General features: G+C 35.9%; 1 non-coding gene across 1 annotated transcript; it reads left to right on the top strand.

Annotated features, from left to right (window-relative positions):
- The first annotated feature begins 8703 nt into the window (after positions 1-8703).
- On the top strand, positions 8704-8810 carry LOC113778940. Its single transcript, XR_003469404.1, has one exon. It is a non-coding gene; the product is annotated as a small nucleolar RNA R71 (small nucleolar RNA).
- The last annotated feature ends 321 nt before the right edge of the window (positions 8811-9131 follow it).

The raw sequence follows: 9131 nt of genomic DNA, 5'->3' as shown, positions 1-9131 counted from the left end.
AGTCAAAACAGACGATTACAATCACAGTTCGCACATTCTGATCACCCAGAACAGCAACAGTAAAAACGACATATCTCATTCTACACTACTCCAAATGACCTGAAATTTTGTAGGCACCTCTAAAATGTCATTCCCTACAACTTTCATGTTTTGAGATAAGGCCAATTCGGCCTCTATCTATGACCTAAAATTTCGGACAGAATGTAGCTTCAAGAACCCTAATTTTCCAGAATTTCATCCAAACCCAAAATTGGTTGCAATTGTCAACAATTCACACCTACTAGAGTCATTTGAAACCATTACCATTCATCATACAAGGTGACAACATCCCATTCATATTAAACCAGCAAATTCATCATAAAATGGAAAACTTCACCAAAACTCTTCAAATCAAGAAATAAATCATATATTCCATCACTCAAGCTACTTCTAAGCATAACATAAACATCATTAGGTGTAGTAGAGTGTTCTAGCATCACTTACCAAGTAACAAGAGAGATAGGGATTGTGGACACCTTAGCTCTTCAAAACAACTTCACTAGACCACTCACTATCACTAAAAGGAAAGATTTTATGGAGTAAAATGGATGTAAGCTAATGTTTTTGGGTGATTTGCACCAAGTAGAAGCTTGAAAGTTGATGGAATTCTCTTCCTTTTGGAGCTTGAGAGGGCCGGCTATGGTGAAGAAAGAATGAGGAAATTTTAATGAATTTTGAAGATATTTAACCTTTGGTCAAAAAAGTCAAAAATGTGAATAGTAAACCATAAAGTCCAACCAACCACCAAGTGACACGTGGCACTCATTAATGCATGTCAATCCTTTCTTTTCTCTCTCACATCAATCATTTCACACACTCTACTTATCTCTTAACACCCGATAAATTGTACACAGTATCCGAAACTTGGCCGAATTTTTCCGAACTTTTCGCACTAGTGGGTCCCACGTCCACTATATATTCTTAATTTTCTAAAAACTCTCCAATACTAGAAAAATTATCTAAAAACTATAATTGCTCATAAAATCCACTAAGAAAATATTTCTAAGCCAGAAAATGCGGAAAACATGCAATTAAGGGAACTAAAACCCTCGGAAATGATTAGGGTTTTTACGGGTTCTCACACTATTGGTAATTATTCACTGCCATTTCCTCTATTAGATGTTGAGCTTCCTCAGCCAACTTACCGATGAAAGCTCCACTAGCTGCTGCATTTACATGAGTCTTCGTCGGATAGGTGAGTCCATTGTAGAATGTTTGGACTATGAACCAATTGGTTAAATCATGTTAAGGATATTTTCATTGTAACTCCCAATAGTGCTCCCAAGCCTTATACAATGTCTATCCTTCCTGTTGACAAAAACTAATTATATCTATTCAAAATTTAGTAGTCTTGCCAGAAGGAAAGAACTGATTGAGAAAAGCTTTAGATAAATCAGCCCAAATGGTAAAGGTATTAGGAGAATGTGATTGTAACCAAATCTTGGCCTTGTCTCTTAATGAGAATGGGAACAATCTAACCCGAATTGCATCATCACTTACACTATTAAGCTTAATTGTGTCACAAATTTCTAAAAATATAGACATATGAAAATTCGGGTCTTCAATTGCATTACCTCCAGATTGAGATTTATATAAGAGATAGTTTAATTTCAAAATTATTAGTAATTATCGTAGGTCTCACTATGCTTGTTTGCAATCCATCAATTTCGGGTAATGCGAAGTCCCGCAAAGCTCTTCCATTCGCCTCCAACATAAGTTCAATTTGTAGATGTTCAATTGTTATTTCTTCTTCATCTTGAGTCTCCACAGTCTCTTATAGTGCTTGCCTTTGTTGCCTCCTTAAAGTCCTTTCAATTTTGGGATCTAATGGAACAGTGACTCTTAAAACTCTTTGCATACACCACAAGAAATCACAATAAAAACATTTACCAAAACTCACTAAATTAATTTAAACTATTCTATCTACAAAATCTAAATATATTCACAATATAACACAATGTTTAGACTAATAAGGATTGTTTTAGTCCTAATATTTTCGTGGTTCTCCGGCAACGGTGCCAAAAACTTGACGAGATTTACACTGCACTCTAATTTTAAACCTAATTCTCTCGTTAACCGCAAGTGTATGAGTCGTGTATTGTAGTACAAAGGAAATAAGGCTGAATCCCACATGAACCACTTTTGAAGTACTAAGGCTTAATCACACTCTTTATTATCTAAACTACTCAATAATCAATCAAAATTAAGCAACAACAATTGTAGACACCAAATTTTTGGTGTAATTTCATTTTTAGTTTTTTATTTGTCGTGTTCGTTTTTTAGTTTTAGTTTCTAGTTTTATTTTTATTTTTAAGTTTTATCATAGAATTTCTTGGAAAAAGGGAAAGAGAAAAAGAAAAAGCATTCAAAAAAATATGATTTAGTCATTTGTAATTTAAATTCAATGCTTTCTTGAAAGTGAAAAAAAGAAAAAAGTGAAAAATGATGAAAAATGAAAAATGAAAGAAAAAGATTGAAAATGGCAATTTTGTTGTTTTAGTTTGTTTATTTTGATGTAAAATTGTTGTTTTTTTTTATTACTTAGTTTTTATTATCAATTTTGTTTTAATTAATTTCACAAAAAAAAAAAGATACGCTATTTGCAGCTGCGTATTGTCGCAGCTTGCAAGAGAGGACCTGGGCAGCTCCTTTAGCTGCAATTTAGAGGAAATGGCTGGGGGTTTTAGGGTTGAGTGCCTCATATAAATAGAATAGGAAAACAGCAGCCGAAAAGGGGGAGGGAGATGGAAACACAGCAAAAGAAAAGGAAAGGCGGAGGTGACGGCTGAGAAAAGGAGAAAGGGAGAGAGTGTTTATGCTTGGAAGGGAAGAGAGAGTTTCGATAGGGTTCAGGCTAAACAAAACAGAGGGGCACGGCTAAAAATCTAGAGGGAGTTTTATAGGAGGGAGTGACGGCTACAAATAGAAAGAGTGAGAGAAAACTGAAAGGAGGAGCTGGAGTTGCGGCTGCATCTGGAAAAGAGAAGTTATAGGAGGAAGACCGACGAAAGGAAGAAACTAGGAGGCTTGTTTTCCAGAAGTTCCATAGAAGATTGACGCCGGCTCATTTCTTTTGGCTTCAGCCTTGTCAAAAATCTTTATCAGGTAATCCATTGAACTAAAGGTTGCACCTTTGGTCCTCCTCTGTGTGCGTGGGTTTGGTTTGAGAATTCTTGGGATTCCAAAATACAAGATTCAATCTTGATTGTTGCCTTGGGTTGGACACTTGGTACTTGTTCGGACTTTTGGCATGAAACCCAGAAATTGTAGTCTAGACAACTAGAAATTCTGCTAGGAAGATGCATGAACCGACATCTCTTTTGCCGCCGATTTGTTGGGCTTGTTCCATAGCTTTATCATGTTTACTTTTGATGCTTCTTTTGTCATTGCCCCTGTCCTCTGTCTTGTGTAGTTGAAGCGTTAGTTTGGAGTAGAAATATATGATGCATGATGAGTTGCTTTCTTAGATGTTGTAACTTAATGTTTTTTCAAAAAAATGAAATGAAGTTTCTTGCTGCATTTTAGTAGTGGTTCTCGTTGGTTTGGCCTGGTTTCTCCCTAGTTTGATCAATGAATGAGGATTATGTGGGTTTGGGCTGATGAAATAGAAAGTTGTTAGAGTTTTATACAGACCCAATCACACGACAAGAGCTGCGTAGTTCACAGCAGAAATTCTGCTACATTTTATCAATTCGGCTAGACTGCATTGTCCTTCTTTTTTGCCGTTGTTTGTTTTGAACTACCAGGGCTATGTTTGTTCAGTTTAGGGAGTGTCCAGACTTGTGTTACTTTGCATGTATACCCATGAATTGGGTAAGGAAGACATGAAACTGTTAGCTGCAGAATTTGCAGCAAAGCAAAGATTGCTGCAACCTGTTTTGTTTTCTTTTCTTTTCCGCAAACACTCACAAGCTTTGGTCACCTTAATTTGAAGGTTTTGGTGTGAAAAGAGGCAGTGTTTAGTTTAGTGTTGAGTTTTGCATGGTTGGGCCCAAAAACAATTGAGCTATGGTCGAATGTTTGCTGAAAATGAAAAGTCAGAATTGCCGAATCCTTTGCCTAGAATTTTCCAGCCTTTGCATGATTTTTCTTCTATGTTTTGGTTTGTTTGAATGTTGAAATGGTTGTTATGATGCTTAGATTGGTTTTGGGTGTTTGGGTCTAAACATACTTGAGTTGGAATTGAATGCTTGCTGGCCACATAGACAATAGGTAGCTGGATCGTTTTGCATGAAAGTTTCCAAGAAATTTGCATCAGTTTTTGTTATGTTTTTGCTTATTTGCTGTCAAAGTTTCGGGCCTTGTGGTTTAGTTCCACACTATGATTTTGGTTAACATTTTCTGTCTTTGAACAAAGCTATCCTTTGGGTCTGAAATCTGCATTTGGAAATGAAAGTCACAACTAGTTTTGTTGCCAAAAGATTCCACCCTTTGCCAAAGCTTCCAAATTGCAGCAATCTTCTTCCATCTTGCATAAAGGTTTCATAAGTGTTTGTACAATTTCCTTCCATGTTTTGCTTGTTAGATGTGGAACTTGTTTGTTTTGTTGCTTAATCCAAAGTTTGGATAGATGAAAGGATTAGTCAAAGCTGCTTAGAATTTGTGTATGAGATGGAAATGCAGCCAGCGATTGTTTTAACTTCAAGAAGATGTTCATTGCAGAAAATTTTGTTTCCTACGTATGCATGCATGCAAATACTTCTGAATTTAGCATTTTGACCCCCCAAGTCTCCCTTCATTTCACTATGACCCAATCAATTAAATAATTTCATCAATTTGGTCCTTGGTAATTTTAATTTGTGCAACTTCATTGCTTATTTGCTTCAATTAACTACCATGCTTTGTCAATTGCACTTAAGTCACGACTTTAGGGGCTTTATGACCAAGTGAGCTTGTGTTTGCCTATTTTTCCAAATAAATTGGTACCTTGACCATTTCTTTTATTTTGGAGGATAAATAAATGATTTCACTCCATTTAGGACATCAACTCAAGAGAGGTATAACTTCTTTTATCTTTTTTGTCTCTCCTACGTGCTCCTACGTGTTATATGAATATGCATGTCTACTTTGCTTTCCTTGCCTTTACTTAATTCCTTGCGTTTATTTCATTTACTTTTGCTTTTTATTTAAGTTATTCATTATGGGGTATGTGTACACCTCTTGGCTTGTAATAGATAGGGCCTGGCGAGCATTTTGTCCATTTTTCCTTCCCCTTTTGTTTTAGTTAGCAAATGTAATAGGTTCATTGCTTGTTTTTGTTGCTACGTGTTTAATCGCTTTATTAGGCTCTTGCATCTAGTCGAGCATGCTAAATGTTACGTGCTACGTGTTTATGAGTATTTGGTATGTCTACTTGCTTTCCATAGTGTGGATGAATGGAATGGATGAATGTACGTCACCACACTAGTCCAACGCTAGTTGTGGCTTCTTTTATCGTTTCCACTAGTCTAATGCTAGTAGGAATTCATAGAAAGGGCTAGTCCAACGGTAGACCCAATAGGATTTTTCCTTTGTTTTTCATTAATGCATTATTTGCCTGTTCACTACATATCATGCATTTTTCCTTAGTTTTATCATTGGGCATGCTCCTCAATTCCCCTTTCCCTTCATTTTAGGCCTCTTGCATCTCATGCTAGTTATAGGGTCCATTTTGTTTGAGAGTCCCCTTAAATATGGGATATAGACGAGTGTGGCTTTTTCCAAGCCTTAGCATGCTTGTATTCCCTCTATCAAAGGGAAAATTAAGTCACAAAGTTAGGACTCCCCGTTCCCATCTTGATGCATTCCTATAGGATTCATGCATTTTTCATTCACGATCACATACACTTACTTTATATTCTCTCTCTTTTTCTGCATTCTCACTTCACACTACTTTTACACGTTTTCATTCAACTACTCACACTCTATACCATATCACTCGCACACATGCACTTTATGTTATTTCCACATCATCATTCTTTACTCACCTTACCTTGTAAGTACATTTGCACACCTCCACTTACATCCTATTATTTTTATCACTTTTCTCACTTCACACAAACTCACATTTTCACATGACATGCATTCCACTCATTTTTACGTCATTTAGGATTATGTGTGACCTCTCCAAAGGATCATTATTGGGCTTCACAATTAATGTGATTGGCACCACTCAACCTTTGAAGAGAAATTTCCCCTATGTCCCCCTAGGTCTAGGTTGCATTCATATAGTCATATCCAACATGCGATACATACCTTGGGTAGAAAAAATTAGGAAAGGTGGGGCTAAATCACGCAACTAGCCTTGGCTAGGTCGAAGGAGTGCCTTGGATTTTTATCCTTGCCTTCCCCTTCGTCAAATGTGACCCCCGTTCCCTCTTTTGGTTACGTAGACCCAAAAGTTCTCTAAAAGGGTTTATTTACTTTTCAAAAACAAAAATCATTTTTGGGTGACTTGGTACACTCTAACTCTATACCAAGTGGCGACTCCATTTTTGATACAAAAAACCCTTTTTGAACTTTATATGGCCAAACCGTCGCATTATTAAGTCCCATGGCCTTTATTTTCATTTTGCACACGTTCACACACACTCACACACCACACATCATCAAAAAAGTGGGGCGCGACAACAATGATAAGACAATTTAAAGGTTAACAAACAAATTTGGATTAACTCAAATAACACAAGTGTCCTAAGGATTAGAATCCACTAATCATGCTCAATCATGGAAGAAATAATCAAGTAATGCTACTTTTCTTGTCTTGCTAGGGATGAATTTCTCTAAGACAATCGGAACTCGCATTTGTCGATGAACCGGAATTAGCTAATACCTAAGTTTCCTTACTATAGTGGTGAAATCTCAAGCATCGACTCTATCAAGCACAAGAAATATCATACACATCCACCTAAGTGCACCACTACTTTCATGTGCCTACTCCTTAAGTTCTACTCATTCATTTTCTATCATTATCAACTATTTTCATAGATTAAAAATATCTGAAATGGCTTGCAAATGGTGATCAAGCATTCACAAGTGTTAAAGTATGAACAAGTCAACAAGCAAGTACAAGATATAGCAATAATCAGTTAGATCTAGCCATAATCAAAGTATAAATAGCTTCATCTACCCTTGAACAAGAAGATCTAGTTACACATAGTGTATTTCACAATAAAACTCATAACTTCTATGAAACCAAACATCTTTCCAGCAAATAAAGAGAAAAGGGAGGAAGAGTTGCTCATTCAGATGAAAAAATGAGATCTTCCAGTTTCATCAACTTCATAGCCATCCAAATATTTGATTACATCAAGTGTCCTTCAAGTTTCTCCAAGAAAATAAGAAAAGTAGACTAAAAACTAAAACTAGAGAGAAACCCTATTTTCTTTCTTCTAACTTCTTTTTTTTTCCCCTCTCTTTGATTCCCCCTTTTTACTTATACTCCTTGTTTCCTTTACATTTTCTTCCCAAAAAGCTTTTAATTGGAATCTCCAATATTTTTTCTTCAAGTGTACAAGATGCTTTGCTAGCTTTCCAACTGAAATTCATTGTGAAACAAGAGTCAAAAAGCGGGTGTGAAATATGCACAAGTTGTTCTACAAATTGCAAAAGAGTGAGGTAGATCCGAAGCCTAGAATCCTAGGGATAACAAGATAATTTGAGCTCGAATCTAAGGTTTCTTCAATTTTTTTGCTTGTTTTGCAAGCAAGATCTGAGGTCTCTCTTATAGGAATCCGAGCTCAGATCTCTCACCCTTAGATCTGTTCATCCAACTTCTTAGGCGAGGTCTCAAATCTGAGGGCAGTGAGATGGATCCGAATTCGGATCTTGCTCCCCTAATTATGCTTCAATTTTCTTCCTTTTTCGCATGACTTTCTCTTTTTGTTTCACTTTTGTGTTATCCTCCAAGAAGTACATTACATCTTCTTCAACTCCAACGAGTGTTTCATGCACCAATAACCTACAAACACCACGCATTTATGCATTAATCCACTTTTTTTGCACGTTTAGTTCACTAAGCAACATTTGAGGAAACTTTCACCAAAAAGGGCTTAAAAATGGCTACAAACCCTTAAAAACATGCCAAAAGCTTGCATGTAACCATATGAAACATGTGCGAAATATTCACTTACCAGGCATGTTTCTTAAGAGCAATTTTTCAAGTTGGGTGTGACTCAATTGATGCTTGTTTTGGTGGAACACCTAGTGGATTAATAGGCCTTTGTGAATTTGGTTGATCCCTCCATCCTAAATTGGGATGATTTTTTTAGTCGGGGTTGTAAGTATTGAAATAAGGGTTATATAGAGGTGAATTATTGTAGTTGTCAGCATATTGAACTTACACAATATTAAAACAATTAATATGATCATGATTTTCACCACAAATAAAACAACATACAACACTTACATTGGAATTTGCATCAATTGCCTTTTGTCTACTAAGCAGTTAACCACATTATTTAATTAAGCACTTAATATATTGAAGGTATATATGTCCATCTAGACTTCTAAAGTCACCTCTTTTCATTAATCCATTGGTAATTATTTGAAACCATTTCTTCTATCAACTTTTGTACATCCTCAGGTGACTTTCCCATAAGTGCTCCTTTAGCAGTGGAATCTATGGTGATCTTGGTTGGGAATGTAAGATCATTATAGAACGTTTGAACAATCAACCACTCCAGGAAGCCATGGTGTGGGCATCTCCTTTGAAGGTCTTTGAATCTTTCCCAAGTTTCATATAATGACTCTCCTTCATGTTGATTAAAACCTATAATATTCATATGAAGTTTAACCATTTTACTGAGTAAAAAAATATTTATTTAAGAATACTTTAGACAATTCACTCCATGTAGTAAAAGTATTGGGTGGATATGAATTTAACCATATTTTTGCCTTTTTACAAAGTGAAAATGGAAATAATTTAAGTTTAATTGCATCAACACTTACTCGATTTACTTTACTTATATCATAAAGGTTCATGAAATTGGCTAGATGAGTATTTGGATCATCCATTACATTGTCACTAAATTGGTTTTGTTGGACCATTTCAATGAGAGCAGGCTTGATGTCAAATTTGTTTGCATTTATGGCCAGCTTAATATGCTTGTTTG

The sequence above is a fragment of the Coffea eugenioides genome, chromosome 7 (genome assembly GCF_003713205.1).
Source record: "Coffea eugenioides isolate CCC68of chromosome 7, Ceug_1.0, whole genome shotgun sequence".
Classification (NCBI taxonomy): Eukaryota; Viridiplantae; Streptophyta; class Magnoliopsida; order Gentianales; family Rubiaceae; genus Coffea; species Coffea eugenioides.
The sequence above is the reverse complement of the archived record's forward strand: the minus strand, read 5'-3'. Positions and strand labels throughout refer to the sequence as shown.